Here is a 16546-nt window from a genome sequence, read left to right on the forward strand (position 1 = left end):
GTCCCAAAGAGGAACCAGCGCTTGTCGCTCCAGCAAGCCCTGCCAGCCAGACACTCTCCTTTAGGTTTTAGTCAAGTGCCAACCTACCAGAAATACGGTCCTCTGCATCCTCATATCCCCAAAGTCCACAGCATCTCTCAGATACAACCTGTATCAGCACGGCCAGCATGACCCCAGGGTGTCATCGGTCATGGGGACATGAGGAGCAGGGCCAGCAGGGAAGTAAAAGCACTTAGAAGGACAATACCCATCCTGTTTAGCATTTTATCAGGCTTCCACTTCTCTTTTTTTAAGATACTTTTAGGAGATGGGGAGCATTGCTCCAGATTTTGGCAGAAAGGACCTCAAAGGGAAAGAAAAGTCACCCACAAACCTTGGAGGCAAAGGCAGAGATAAATGAGGAAAAAGAAAAAGCCTTAAAGTGTTGTTTTGTTTCTCTTGCAGTTGCTTATTTTACTGCAGAGGAGTTTGAAGTTTTCTATTTCCTGGGTGTGTTACAGGAACAGCAGAGTTGAGATATAAGCTTTTAATGAAGTTTATGTAAATTTAGGTATGTTTTTATTTAGAAAACCAGATTTAAGAGTACTAATAAAGCAGCAGATGAGGCGTAGAAAAGAATTGGTGCCATTTTCCAACAGATATTTTTTAGCTTCCTCCCACCATTCCCAACGAAAAGAGTCTGTTTCGCTTGCCAGTTTCCCTTCAAAATAAGTGCGTTTGAAAACCCTTTTATCCCCAGATGCTGCTGAAGCATCTCACCGAGTTGCAGCTCAGTTGGGCCACAATGCCTTTCTCCTGTGAGCGACTGGGGGCAATTCAGCCCATATTTGCTTTCCCTTGAAGCAAATTAAATTTTTCCAACTCCACTGACTGTTCTTTGTTCACAAACATGGGAGCATTGAGACAGACCAAAGCAAAGCTGAGCTTTTCATCATTTATAGACAGACTGAAGCTCAAGCAGCCTTTTTCTTTGGAAGAAGGGTGAGGGTTGGTGCAGGCACCCAGATGTGCTGGGCTCAGATGCAGAGCTCTGCACCGTGGATGATGGGGATGCAGGATGAGGCTCAGCCCTGGGGATGTGGGTGGAAGAAGAGGCAGAGCTGGCACTGTGAGGAATGGTGACTGATCCTGTGCTTGTGACTAAGAGAAGAGCAGGGACCACCAACAGACCTGTGATCGTTATCCCTTCTGATGCACTGCATGTCCCCTGAGAAAAGAGCAAGCCCATCTTCACAGACCGTTGTGGAAGGATATGTAGAGAAGCAGGAAAATTCATGGGTGCCAAGTGAGGACAAGGAGTGTGATGAATCTCCAGGTCCTCATCTATTGGGTGGGAAGGCTGGCTAATTAACCATTACTCAGGCTGGACATGAGGAAGAAATTGTTGTCCCTGAGGGTGGTGAGAGCCTGGCCCAGGTTGGGCAGAGAGGTGGTGGCTGAACCATCCCTGGAGACATCCCAGGCCAGGCTGGACGGGGCTCTGAGCAGCCTGAGCTGGTGAAGATGTCCCTGCTCATGGCAGGGGGGCACTGGATGAGATTTGAAGATCCCTTCCAACCCAAACTATCCTATAATTCGATGATTCTATTAACCTAAGAGCAGACGTGTGACGCATTGTCCCCCGTCCATCCTCTCACCACTGTGACCTGGCTGAATGGTGCTGACCAGTGCTCTTATTTTGCAAAGCAAGTGTCCTTGAAAGGCGAGGGATGAAGGATGAATGAAGTGAGACCCCACAACCAGAAATGACCTGAGGGCTGAGCCAGAGCCATCTCCATCCCAGAAACACCTCTGAATGGGTCAGGGGGATGTTGTGGGGATGATGGGCTTCATCCTGCATCTTATCTCAGCCAGCCGAGGTCTCCACATCCCACTTGGTGTCTACCTGGACATCCCCTTACAGGTGGGGAAAGCCAAGGAGAAGAGATAAATGAGTCAGCAAGTCCTTGGAAGAAAATGCTTGGGAACCCCTGACACCCTGCCATAACCTCTTTGTAATATTTTCTGCTCACTTCAGGAATGTTTATGCCAAGAAATGAGCCATATTTGGGGCTTGTCAGTTCTATGCATTGCTATGGCAGTAACCTCCAATGCAAACCAACAGTGTCCACTCAGGATATTCCCTACCGAGCCCCGCATTTGGCTGATCAACCCCCAGGATGGGGTTTCCAAGGAAGAAAGGGTGGTCCCAGGCCCCGTTTTGGGAAAACCTGACCTTATCAGAAAAGAGCAGAAGTCCTTTGCTCACACAGGGGAGTTCATATTGAACAGAGCTGCCAGTCACACACATGAATCCAATTTGACTTACAATCTTATGCCTGTATCGGCTGGATGACTGATGCTCTCTGGGCTGCATCCAGCCTTTCTGAGCCATTTATCATAGAATCATAGATCCAGCCCCTTTGGTTCCCTCCCTTCCCCTGGGGTCCATCATTATGATCACGAAACTGCTCAATTTGGTGAAGAAGAGCAGTCTTTGATAGCAGAGATTTCTGTATTTGTCAGAGGTCAACAAGAAATGGAAGGTATTGCAATTTATTACAAGGTACAAAGCAAAAGGTGCTACAGAAATACTAAGAAATTTTCCTATTTATGCCACCCTCATGCTTCGCATTTCATTAACAAAAGGGGTAGGGTCTAAATTTAGGACTGGCATGGTCAAGGCTTAGGTTTGGGATGGGGCTACCCCACAGGCCCCAAAATGAAATGCATGAGGAAACCACAGCCACTTTCCTTCAACTCAGTCTGGGTCTCAGGTTTTTCTCAGGGAGCTCATTCCTACAACATAAAGAGAGTCATGAAAAACAGGAAAAATCCCATATATTGGCAAGCACTCATGATATTTATTCTTTTTTACAAGAACCAACCATCTGTTTTACCAACATCTACCAGTGCTTTAATGCACACCAGGGAGAAAATCACAGAGCTGTATGTTAGTAAATCAAATCTGCCGAGCTGAGCATTGTATCTAGATCTTGGCTGCGAGGCTGACATGAAGAGAAAGGAAATGTGATCCACCAAGGCCCATTAATTAGGCAGGCATGCTGATTGGGGAGTTTTGTTTCTGAAAGGGCATCATGCTGTAGCTGGTGGGGACATCTGAGACCATCTCCTTGCAGGGAGGACTTTATAGACCCAGTTCAGTGCTGCAGAAGTCACCCATTAATGGTTTTTATCATAGAATCATAGAATCACAGAACAGTTTGGGTGGGAAGGGACCTTCCCAGCTCCCCCAGTGCCCCCCCTGCCATGACAGGGACATCTTCACCAGCTCAGGTTGCTCAGAGCCCCGTCCAGCCTGGCCTGGGATGTCTCCAGGGATGGTTCATCCACCACCTCTCTGGACAACCTGGGCCAGGCTCTCACCACCCTCAGGGACAACAATTTCTTCCTCATGTCCAGCCTGAATCTTCCTCCTTTAGTTTAAAACCATCACCCCTTGTCCTATCGCAACAGGCCCTGCTGAAAAGTCTGTCCCCATCTTTCTTATCGGCCCCTTTTAAGTCCAGAAAGTCTGCAATAAGGTCTCCTCGGAGCTTCTCTTCTCCAGGCTGAACAACCCCAACTTTTTCAGCCTGGTCACCTCCTTTTTGCCTCTGTTTTCCTCCAGCTCATCTGGGAGCAACCAACAGTCCAGCTACATCACTCACTCTGATGGGCCTGTCAGACATCCAGAAATTCCCTTGAGCATCTTCAGGGCATTTTCTGTACCATGGACAAAGACTCATAAAATCATGGAATAATTTTGGATGAAAGACAACATTAAAATCATTGAGTCTAATCATTAACCCACCCCTGTCCCTGCCCCATGTCCTGAGAACCTCATGTCCGTCTGTCCAGCCCTCCAGGGATGGTGACTCCAGCACTGCCCTGGGCAGCCTGTTCCAATGCCCCACAGCCCTTTGGGGAAGAAATCGTTCCCCAGATCCAACCTCAACCTCCTCTGGCGCAACTTGAGGCCATTTCCTCCTATCATGCTATTTGCGAACATCCCAGTTTCTGACCAGTGTTTCCCTGGGGAGGAAGGGACAGCCCACAGGAGGCAGGTGGAGCAGGTGGGCATCTGGAGGGGAGATTTTGGAAATGGGGGGTGGTTCTCACTTGATCAAAGATATCTTTGGATGAAATGGGCTTTTCCAGACCACTGGCACTCAAATACATTTGTAGGTGCCTGATTGATCTTGTTGCATGTGGGGACACAGACATAGGAAAGCAAAAGCCTCTCAGGACTGATGGATACACAACATTTTGACTAAATGCTTGAATTTTCAGCTGCAGCTTCTTTCCTCGTCAACCTGCAATTAAACTAAATATCCCTAACTAAGTTGCTGGAGGAGGAGGAGGAGGACATTTCTGGGAACAAAAAGAGTCTTCGGTCCAGGAACCAGCTGTGATTGATTGCTAAATTAGGAGATTTAGACACATGGGAAAAAAAAAGGCAAAAAGATTCACTGAAAAGCTAAAAATACGCCCGAAATATGGAGACTATCTAGGAGCTTCCTTTTCACCCTTCTTTACTATGGGCTCTTCTAAACCTAGGAGAAAGGGCACTGCAACTACAGACCAGACCCACAGTGAAAATGCCTACGTAAAAGATGTAAGACAGCAGGAGATAACCCAGCCCAAAGGTCTGTGCTTAGATATCATGCCCAGGATTTACAAAGTTACAGACATGAGCAAGCCATATCTGGGAAAATGCATGATTAGAGAATGCAAGAGGGGCTGAGCGCAGCTCCTGATGTCTCAAGGGTCCCCAGGGTCAGCCCTTGCACCTGCCAAATTGAAAGGAGCTGCTTGAAGCACCCCAAGAAAATGTTAACATGGCACCAGGGCAAGTATCAGAGGCACAGAAGATGCTGCTTAGAAAAAACAGTGATTTTCCTGCTCTTCGGTGGGTCATCAGCCTCAGCACAAGTGGATTATCCCACTAATTGGTGATCAGATATCAGCGTGGTGCTCAGCTACCAAAATGCATGAGGGCTTCTCAAGTGGAGGGCTAGAGACACCCCACCTGGTGCCCTTTGCCAGCTGGTTGTGATCACAGAATAATTCGTGTTGGAAGGGACTTTCAAGAGTCCAGAAGGGAAGGAGCTGGGGGCACTGGTGAATGTATTGACCAGGGGATGCTGCAGATTGCTGCAACCAGTTCTTCACAGGTCGGTGAGTCTTGTTAATTCAAGTTTACATTTTAAATAGAGAGTAAGAACTTCCAGACAAGAGGATTTATACACAAGGACTTAACAGTTAAATTTATTCATGGCTAAACTGAGGAGCCTGGAGTTATTAAAGCATGAAATTGTGCCAGTCAATTAAGGCGTCAATCATAGCCAACCTCATTTAGGAGAGCTGCTTTAATCCTAAGAAAGGAACATTTTTTTGGCCTGGTGAGAGAGCACAGTGACTTGAAGTTGGTTTTAGTGAAATAGCTCTTCCTCAGTTACTGTTCAAAGATTTACCAATGTGTTGGTTTTATTTTTTTTAATTATTTATTGGTTTCTGCTGTGCTTTCCTTCCAAGGTGACCTGTGTTATGCTCAAGTAGAGACACAGATGCAGTTTGAGCTAGAGACAGTATAACTCTGGTGAGCTACACAGAGGGGAAAAATAAGACACAAACAAAACCAAGAAAATTGATCAAAGAGACATTTGAATTGGCAAATATCAGAGTTCTTGGATGTCTTTTGCTTTTGTGCATGTAACGGATTATTCTTCTGTTTTTAAGAGTTTGCAATTAGATTATTCTGCTTGTCACTTCTAGCAACATGTGTTTATTTTATTTGCTTTTAAAACACTTTTCTTGCCCTGGGCTGAAATCCCAGAATGCTGGCTGCATTAGTGATATGTTTTTAGCAAGTGATATCTATCCTTTGGCCCCAGCTATAGCACAGTTACGTAGAGCAAGTCACATACCATAATGAATGTATAATCAGGAGAAACATCTCCAGAAGTCATTTACCTGCAGATAAATACCATCCTGGGTGATGAATATGATATTTTATTCCTCCCCTACCAAAGCTCATGAAGCAGAAACAGAATGATCTTGGGGTTGAAGGAGATGTGGGAACTCAGAGGGTCCAATGACTTGGCCAAGCTTGCACTAGATGATCTCCAGAGGTTCCTTCCAACCCCAACCATTCTGTGATTCTGGTCACCTGTGTCCAGTAAACGAGTCCAAATTGGAACAGGTGAAGGGGAGAGGAACAAACACTCTGTCTTCCACTACAAAACAAAAGGATTTTTGGCTCATTCCACCTAGGCAGTGAAAGCTAAGACATCATATGATTGCTCTCTATAAATATCCTGAACAGGGAGTGCAAGAAATAAGTGCTGGAAACAAAGAGCCATTTCACAGCAAGGTCTTGCTGCCAAACTGGAGGTGGCTCAGACCTCGTGGTGAAAGGATCCAGGCTGGGAAGGAGTGGGGAGATCCCAGGCATTGCGGTTGTGAGGGTCTGAAAACCTCCTGAAAGGGGAAAAACATGGGTGGGATGGGGATGAATCTTGGGGGACTTTATTCTTCAGATTGGCCTTAGTATGTCCGAAAAAGGGGTTGTATAACAAGGTATCTGTGAGAACCCAGGAGGTCCCTCCTGTCCTCCATCCCTGCCTCTCTAATGAAGATAATAGCACTTCACGCCTTGCAGGGGAATGAGAGACTAAGTACATTGCGGAGGGGAGAGCACTGAGGCGCGACAGTGATTGGAGCATTATATATACCTGAGACAGTTGCACCTCGCTGTAATTTACAGTATTAAAAACAAGCCTATTTAATTACTAGGCTGCAGACTATTTTTTCCTGTTCCCACCTGCCGTGAGATGTTGTGAGGAAAAAATAGCACATGTGCAAAGAGGGCTTTAATAAAAACTTTGGAGAAATATAAGTGGGTCTCATCTCTGTAGGTATCAAGGTATCTTTTCTTGGTACTAAGAAGAAATTTTCCAAGGCCGGCAGCTTGATTTATTGTCCGCATCCTAAACTGGAACATTTCTGTCTTAGCTTTGGCAGTAAGAACAAAAGTACTAAGTGTGAGATGTCCACATTGTTTTTCATTTTGATGATGGATGTTTTGACAGCCAAGAGACTTGTCACTATGATCCTTTCTTTTCTATCACTTATTTTTATGTGATGTTGGGGGGTGGGAAGACAACTGAACTCCCCATCAGCTGGTGGCATTATGTCAGTCTGAGATTTTTCTTTTGTGTATTAAATACCAAATAATATCTTAGTTTTCTAAAAGCTGTGATATTTTTGAAGTGTCACTGACTTATTCCTTGTGGTGTGCAAAATGTTGTGGGTGTATATTTTTAAATGTTGATTTAAAATAAAGTTCACACCCCAATTTGAGATGATCTTGTTTGAATCTGGTTGGACCCTCCCAGCTCAGCTTTGACCCTAATTTTTCAGGTTAGTGAGTCTAGGTAAGCTAAATTTGCCATCAGTCAGACTTTAAAACCAAGGAGCCATGTCTTCTGGGTGAGTGCATCGTCAGTGGGAAAGCTGACATTCCCCAGTCCCTCTGGGTACTCCTACACAGCCAGCTTAGCATTTGAATTAAATCATGAGACTGCTCTAAATGGCCACTTCAGCCCAAGATCTGGAGCTAGACAGAAGGGAGAGCCCATGTGCTGAGACAAGGCTCTGCTTGAGTATAGAATCATAGAACAGTTTGGGTTGCAAGGGACCTTCAAATGTCATCTAATCCACCCCTCAGTATGTCCCAGTACAGCTGGAGCTGCACCCATAAGAGACCCAGATTTTGCAGGATAGACACTATAGTACATCACCATCACCCCAGGTCCAACTCTTCAAGGGTTTCCAGCAAGCATTGAAGTACTCACAATTTCCCTGTTGAGTTAAAACCTCGTCTTATTTCTCTCTACTTTTCTGTGCTAGAAATGGCAACATTTCTTACCCATTTTGTGGCCAGGTTTTAATGACACACACCATGGGATTGTGTATGTGGGATTTCTGAGTCATCCCCAGCCAATTATGCCAAGCGTTTTGACCCAGGTTTCCAAGAAATAGCTAGAGCTCTAGCTGTGGCAGAGCTCTACATAGACATGATGGGATTTATCCATTCAAATGCAGATACCTCTAATACAGACATCTACTCTGAGCAAGTCCTTGTGAGCTCCCTTTACAGTGTCTGGAGAAAAAAAAACGCCTTGGTTCAGGGTGGAATTCATCTCATCCACAGCAGACATCAGCATTTGGCCAAGAAAATCAGTTCCTAGACATGAGGAAGACATTTTTGACACTGAAGGTGGTGAGAGCCTGGCCCAGGTTGTCCAGAGAGGTGGTGGATGAACCATCCCTGGAGACATCCCAGGCCAGGCTGGACGGGGCTCTGAGCAACCTGAGCTGGTGAAGATGTCCCTGTCATGGCAGGGGGGGCACTGGGGGAGCTGGGAAGGTCCCTTCCCACCCAAACTGTTCTATGATTCCAAGAGTGTCTACTTCTCCCCAGCATCGGCAATGTGTGTGACTGTGTGACTACCTCAGACATAGGAGGTATCCAAAATTAGGTGACATGGGTCCAACTATTTCCATGGTCCATGAAGAATTTTAATTTGAACCTCAATGAAGTGCTTTGGTGACTCTGGGTACCGAAGAAACCAGTGGAGATAAGCTGCATATCTTGATACTGCAAGGATTTGGGAACACATCATGGGTAGAGCCTGTGAAAAGCAAAATAAACTAGTTTTCTAGCCAGTCATGTTCCTATTGTTTTGAAGTATTTCCTGAAAGAAGTTCAAGGAAACATCTAGCCTTTTATGTCTAGACACCATCCCCTATAAAGTTTAGATCCTAAAATGCTCTACTGGAAATAGGCTGTAGGAAGAAAAGGTTCTGTCATGCTGTGCTGTGACCCAGGAGAAGAAAGGGAGTACAGCCTCTTCAAAGAACTGCAGCTCATGCCCTTTAGCTCCTTTTTTGCTCTGCTGAATTAATGACTGCCATGCTAACAAAGCCCAATTTGATTGCCTGAACCGGGTACCTAAATTCTGCAAGATGAGAGCGAATTCAGCCATGAGAGCTGCGAGATGAAGAGCAGGTTGTGGCTGATCTCTGGGCAAGTCGTGGTATGAGAGGAGCTAATTCAGATGCACAACATGTGCATGCCAATCCTTACATGGGGAAGCTGCCAGAAGAATATCTCCCCAGGCGTGAAATGCCCTAAATATTGTCTTGCAAAATTATCTGTCAGAGCACAGACTGTTTTGGGCAGCAATGTGATAATGGCATTGGCCATGCTCAAGAGTTGCTAGCCTTTAGGTTTGAGCACAGGTGCTTTTAGTCACTTATTGCACAGTATTATTGGAGTAGGGGAAGGCACAATTCCCCTTGTCTCTTCTTACAGCTCTGCTTGGTGATTTAGGAGACTGGGTGATGGAATTCAAACCTAATAATGGGATTGTGCAGAGATATTGATTTACTCTACATCTGGTGGTTGTACAGCTTTATTCTTCTCTGGGCTCAGTAGTATTACTAGTAGTTCATCTTTGTTGATATGTCTTTCCTTGAAGCTTTTTAAAAAAATGTTAGTGGCTTTCATAAAATATATATGCTATATAACAAACAGAGGTGGAAAGGTGCTCCATCACAATGATTTCGAAAAACAACACACATCCTGAGTTGTTATTTGCTTGATTTTCTTCCTCTGATGTTTGATTCTTGCAGCATTTTTTCACAGCGATATTTTTGCTTTCTCTGTTACATCTCTATTACTCCCGCTAAAATTTTTCCAACCCAGATGCAACCCTAGATTAATTCCAAAAAAGGCATTATAGGGTGTTGCTTGTTAGAAAACAACCTTGCATTGTAAATTAGTGGGGCAGGAAAAGTCTGAATTAATTTTTGGAGGGTCTTTGGGCTAAAATCTGATAGTGCCAGGGAGTTTCTGGTTACGATTGGTTTTCAGAGCTGTATTAGATGCCCGAGAGAGAAATGTTTTCTCTTTCCAGCACAGTAATGTTTCTTTTAGTGTTCCTGTTGTTAAACTAAGGTCTCATCATCATTAGACACTTCTAGTCAATTTTCATATAATAGCCAATGGAAAAACATAAAGAAGTGAGGAAGAACAGCAAGACAAACTTCAGGAAATGTCTCCCAGTGGAATTTGTAAGCAACCTGTTATTTTGGCATCCAGACACACAGATGGGCGGTGGGCAATGCAGTCTTTCCCTACTGTGGACAGATGCCTCTTTGCTGACCACATCCAAAATACCTTTTATTTCTCCCAGAGCTGCATGAACAGCTCCTTACAGAGACAGACATTGCCTGGAACTATCTGTTTTGAAGGCAATTTCATCCCTTAGCTTGATCCTGCAGTCCCAAGCCCCATGCTAATTGCTCTTAATTTAAATGACATATTTATTTGTTTATATTGCTTCTGTGCAGCCCTGGCTTTGCCATATCTGGGCATCCTTGAAGACTCAGAGGGTCTCTGCACTCATTTTCTCCCAAGTCTTCCACCATAGCAGGAGGCCTGGTCTGGCCTAACCTGGCTCAGAGACGTGAGACAGCCCCAAATCTGGTCCAAAGTGCTGTTTGAGTTGTTTCCCCATGGACTGTTGTGTTGGCCATGGCATGGAGGCCACCACAGGTGGGGCAGGAGGGGTGGGGGAGATGTCGGTGGTCCCCAGGATGATGGGTATTTGGGCTGCACCCAAGGAACAACATGTCTGCGGGCACCATGGAACACTGATATCAGTCTGTTCACACGCTGGATTTGTTCTTGCTAAAGGCAGTTGACATTTTGATGCCTTTTGAAGATATAGCAGAGAAGTGAGTCTTGAGAAGTGACAGCACTAAACTCTGATTAATGTCTCCAAGGAGCTAAATAGTCAACCGGAACCATTTTCTTTAAGCCGCATCAATTTCCATATGTAGCTCAGATTTTTTCTGAGCTTGGAAAGAGCATGGCTTGTTATAAGGAATGTTTCTCTTTCAGCCTTTAAGAAGAGATGAAAAAGGCCTCCCAAAGCTCTGCTTAAAGATCCCAGGATATTAATTTCCACAGTAATTTAGGGCGAGCATCTTCTAGAGACATAGCTGCAGTTCATCTGGGTTTGTTCACGCCAGGCACGTGACATAAGATGATGCCCAAAGCTTTAGTCTGTGAATTAAGTGACCAAGCCACTGCACAATCTAAAAATGTACATTTGGCATTCAGGTTGTCTGTGTTCGAACAGAAAAATCACAGGCTTTGAGCAGAATCCTCGTGAGCTGTGCTAATGACCTACAAGCACATGGCTGTGTTGTCACATGCTGTCACCAAGTGTCTGGCATTTGGCCACCCTCCTCCTCCCTCTTTTCCTAATTGCTGTGCTAACAGTCTGCTGACCATGTTCAAATGGTCAGAGATATGAAGCTAAAAGTGGCAGAGAGGCTAAAAGAGTGCAGCCAAATACAGCATTTTTTTTAATACAGCCTTTCTCATCACCCAGAAATAGTTAATTTTCGTCAACTTTTGCATGGGCTGGAGCAAGTATTGCAAGTTTCCATCTATCTACTAGCAATGCACATGCACATCATACACACACACATAGACTGCAGCCTATAAAGATTTTGCCTATTTTAATTGCTAGAGTAGCTATTTGGCAAGTCACGCAGCAGCAGATCCAAGGTCCATGTGCTTGGCAAGGGGAGCAGGAAAATGTACAGTGTGTGTAGGCTGCCCAGATCTGAACCTGAGCCTATCTGAAACAGCCTGGAATGAGGCTGAACAACCTGATCTGGGTGAAGATGTCCCTGGTCATGGCAGGGGCTTGGACTAGGTGAGCTTTGAAGGTCCCTTCCAACCCAAAGTATTCTATGATTCTATGCCTTGGAGGGGGATAGGTTCAGGGCTTAAACTCAGCACTAGGATGATGAAAACCAGCAGGGTTAGCATGTAAATTGTGGGGGCTGATCTAGTTGTAATGGTGTGAATGTATCCTGACTCTGTCAGTGACCATGTTTCCAGATGGTTCTTCTTGCTACCTGTCCATCCAAGTGATGCTTTCCTTCAGCAGTCAAAGGACTTGGAGCTCAAGCAGTTTTATGAATATCATCCTCCATCAGGTTGGATGTCAGAAGCTTGGTCAGTGATGCAACTCCATCTTTTCCACATCCCATGCCCAGGGACCTTATTTGTGTCCACTACCAACAAATCTTTCCCTGGTCTAATTGTCACCACCTATGAGCTGTTCGTTCCATCCCTGGGTCAGCTGCTTTCATGAGACCTCTTGAGTTCACCTGATCCATCATAGAGTGACAAGACCCTTCCTGGAGTTATTTCTCCATGGGAAATGCTGCCTTTTCCTCCTCTTTTTTTTTTTTTTTTTTTTGAGAGACCTGTCATACTTTTGTCACAGGGAAGGACATAAACAACAGACACATGCAAACAACCCAGATGGAAGGTTTTTTCATGTTGTAAATGGCTGCCCACCTTGATGACCAAGGGGCCAAGTGCAAGGTTCACCCAGGGAGAAGTATTGATGCAACCAAAAGAGAGCTAGAGAAAAAACCTGTCTGTTTGCAAGATATATTCAGCTCTTCACGTAATAAGGCATTTGTACAATATCATCTTTCACCTCCCACTTTCTTCTTGATTTCTTCTGAAATCGTATGTTCTACATGAAAGATCTTGGAGTCATTAAAAGAAGGTGGAACTGTCTGAGCAGAGCAGAGACTGCTTCCTTCCCTGTGTGCCATGAGAAAGGCTGGAAATAGCCACCTGTTGCCTTAATTACATGCCACAAGATGACTTTATATAATAGAAGTGACTTGCCCATTCACTTGGTGTCGTTGGGGTTTTGCTTAAGCTCTGTCTCAGGGTGGAGAAAGATGGAGAGAAAAGAAATAGAGTCAGGCAGCTGAAGAACTTGCATGGTGAATATGAAATGTGTCCAGATTAAAATGGCAATAAAACAAAGGGAAATAATTTCTTACATGGGAATGCAGGTAGAAAGTGTTGCATGGCTGACTTTCAGTTTTATTAGACTTTCAACTTAAATGCTATTAGAAGGTTCAAAAGAGGAGCTTTTTCACATGGAGGGTAGGAGATCTATAGATTGTCTCACCAATAAAATATGGGTGATAAATATTTCATGAGTTTGAGTGGGAAACTAGACAAATCATAGAATACTGAAGCTGGAAGGGAAACCTGGAGGTTTCTGAACTGTCATGCTCAAAGCAAAGGCAGTTTCAGAGGTAGATCAGGTAGCTCAAGGCCTGATGCAGCTGAGGTTTCAATATCTCTGAAGAAGAAGATCTGGTCCCAGATGCAAGATTTAACATTTGTTTGTGTAAAATCCCTGGGGTCACATGGAGCCTTGCATGGAAACCACGTTTGAGCAGGGAACTTCCTGAACTAAAAATGGTTCGATGCTTGGAAAGTAGTGGAGAGTGGGAAGGCATATGATCCAGATTGCCCTTGTTCTAATATTCTTCCCAAGGCATCTCCTTATATCTACTGTTGGAGAAGGACTTATGGGCTGGATAGACTTTTTATTTCAAATAGAAGAATGTGGCAGAAGTCTACGAAATCAGAACTGGCCTGGAAAGAGTGAACAGGAATGAACACTTATTCTTTCTGATGCAAGGATTAGCCAGTGCCTAATGAGCTCAGCAGATAATGAATCATAAAATGGTTTGGGTTGGAAGGGACCTTAAAGGCCATCCAGTTCCAACCCCTGCCATGAGCAGGGACATCTTCACCAGCTCAGGTTGCTCAGAGCCCCGTCCAGCCTGGCCTGGGATGTCTCCAGGGATGGTTCATCCACCACCTCTCTGGCCAACCTGGGCCAGGCTCTCACCACCCTCATAGTGAAGCATTTCTTCCTTATATCTAACCTAAATCTACCCTCTTTCAGTTTAAATACATGACCTCTCATCCTATCACTAGATGGTGGCATGTTCAAAATGAGTGAAGGAATATACTTCTTTACCTGAAGAGTAATTAAATTGTGGAACTCATTGCCTCAGTATGGCAGAGTAGGAAAATCAGAAATAGTTCAGAAGGAAAGCACCTATTGGAGGTTATTAAACACTACGAGAGCACTTCTGGCTCAGCAAACTGATGAACCTTTAATTGCTGTGACCAGAAAGAATGGCTAGAGATACCACAACAGGTTTTCTGATTTTTAGTCTCTCTCTCAGTAAGAATCTGCCTCTGGTCTCTGCTTGGGGTAGGATCCTGGGCTAGATCAGCTTCCAGTCTGATGTGCTGTAGGTGTCTTAATATTGCATGATCAGCAGGAGATGGTAGCGATGGCAGGACCCAAGTGGAGATGAAGAGCACGGTGGGTTTGCTGAGCTGTTCATGCAAATCTCCGGCACTCGTCTCGGCCAAACACATCTGCAAAGTGCTGACTTCAGAGAGCGGGGAGATTTCACGCTTTTTTTGGGAAGAGATACGCCAGCTTTTACCGCCTTGGGCTTTCCGTTACATCTCCAGCTCATCTCGCCTGGCTTTGCTCAATTGTTATCAAAAACCTCCCAGCCCCAGCTGGGGCGGCCGTAGGGGTTTGTTCTTTTTTCCCCAAATTGCTTCTGCCTGTGTTTCTCTAAGTATTTCCCTTGCACACGGAGTGGAATAAAAAGCTGACTCGAGACCCGCTCGTTTTATGCCTGAATTACTTCACTTTTCTCTGCCCAAGGCTCCTTAGTCTGTTCCACTGCATTGCTGCGAGTCTGCTGGGACTCTCTCATTGCCCATGAAAGTTCCTCTTGTCCTCCTAAATTGATACTTTTCTCCATGAGCTCAGTTTTTTACATGAACACGAACTCTTACAGAGCTAATTTCTCTTAAATCTTACATAGTTAGGTTAGGCATGCACACTAGAATCAGTTTTAAAATGACTCGGGTTTATTTTAAGCCTTTTTTTTTTCCCCCAGATGCTGAATGCATTGATTTCTGTCTGATTTAAAAAAAAAAAAAAAATAAATAAGTAAAAAGGGAAAAAGCCCCACAAACACCACAGAGTATTTTCAGCATGATTTAGTGGCTCATCTACGATGATCTTGACTGGCTTAACTAAATTGTTGGTGCTCACTCGTGTGTACAAAAGGCTTTGGTGTCTTGGGACGCACATTATTTAGGTTAAATAACCTAAACAAAATTTAATCTTGGAGAGTTAAAAAGCAAGGGTTTAAGCTGATGTCTCACAGCTTGAGACAGTAACCACTGGAAAAATAATGCAAGTTATCTCATTATATTTTGAGCAAAATGTTTTGTTTCAGTGAATCTATTATGTTTAAAGACTTTGGAGGCAAACTGTTGGAATTGTTTCTGGGAACAAAGCTTTTCTTTCAACACAACTACAGCTTAAAATGAAAGTATAAGAGAAAGAGATTATCAGATAAGCCTTGAGTGAAACAAAACATCCAATTCCAAGTTAAAAAAAAACATTGATTTTTAAGACAAATGTATGACTTTGCTTGATTCCTTGCTTAGAAAAAGTGTGTGTTTCAGTTCATCCAGAATAATATTCTTTCCCCTACTTTTTTTCTTCTGGAAGAATCATGAAATCAGAAAAACTATTCAGATGACTTCATTTTAAAAGGCTTAAATACTGTTTCATGCCTCTTCTGCAGACTACTTTTAAGCAGTGCTAGAAATACCATCAGAATAGTGATGTTAAGTGGAATTAAAAAAGATTATGAATTTTGAAGGCAGTTTAAGAACCTGTAATATACAGAAAGTAAGTAAAACCACACCACAATGACCTTAGGCCTATAAATATAGCGCAGCAGAACAAGCCAGACCCTTGTTATGTGTTGAATGTGAAATGGGCTGTCTTGGGGCTTTCAGGTCCTGATGAGATAGTCCGGATGAGCAGCTGGTTGGTTTTAATCCAGACAGCTCTGTCAAAAGGGCACCGTTATCTCCATGGCAGGGAGCTGTGGGGAGCCCAGGGAGGACATCAGACCCTGCAGCACACTGATGTCCCCACGGCAGGGCAGAGCCGGCGACCAGCTGCTGCTAAAATGTTGTGACAGATGAGATGATGGCCCCAGGTGTTTTCTGGGAGAAAAGGGCTTGTGTTTTGATAAGCAGCTCCTGAGATGGGCAGTCAGGCTGTGCCCTAGAGATGTGGTGCGTGGGGACTTCTTGTATGGGCTTGGAAGCAGAAGCTTTGTGAGAAGTTGCAACCAAGGTGAGGAAAGGTGATGAGTAGCAAGTGCACCAAGGTGAATATACAACATCAAGGGGAAGCAGAGAGGGTGTGGTAAGGTTTAGCACCAGTTCATGTGGGAGAACTGTGAAAGTCAGAGAGTGAGGGCAGGAGGTTATAGCATTGAGGGTGTTGGTCTCTACTCCTAAGTAGCAAGTGATAGGATGAGAGGAAACAGCCTCAAGTTGCACCAGGGAAGGTTTAGATTGGATATTAGGAAAAAATTCTTCCTGGAAAGGGCTGTTGGGCATTGGAACAGGCTGCCCAGGGCAGTGGTGGAGTCACCATCCCTGGAGGGGTTGAACAGACGGAGATGAGGTTCTAAGGGACATGGGTTATTGCCAGGCTCGGGTTAACAGTTGGCTTTGATAATCTTGAGGTGC

This window comes from Streptopelia decaocto (assembly GCF_964273445.1).
Source record: "Streptopelia decaocto genome assembly, chromosome: 4".
NCBI lineage: Eukaryota > Metazoa > Chordata > Aves > Columbiformes > Columbidae > Streptopelia > Streptopelia decaocto.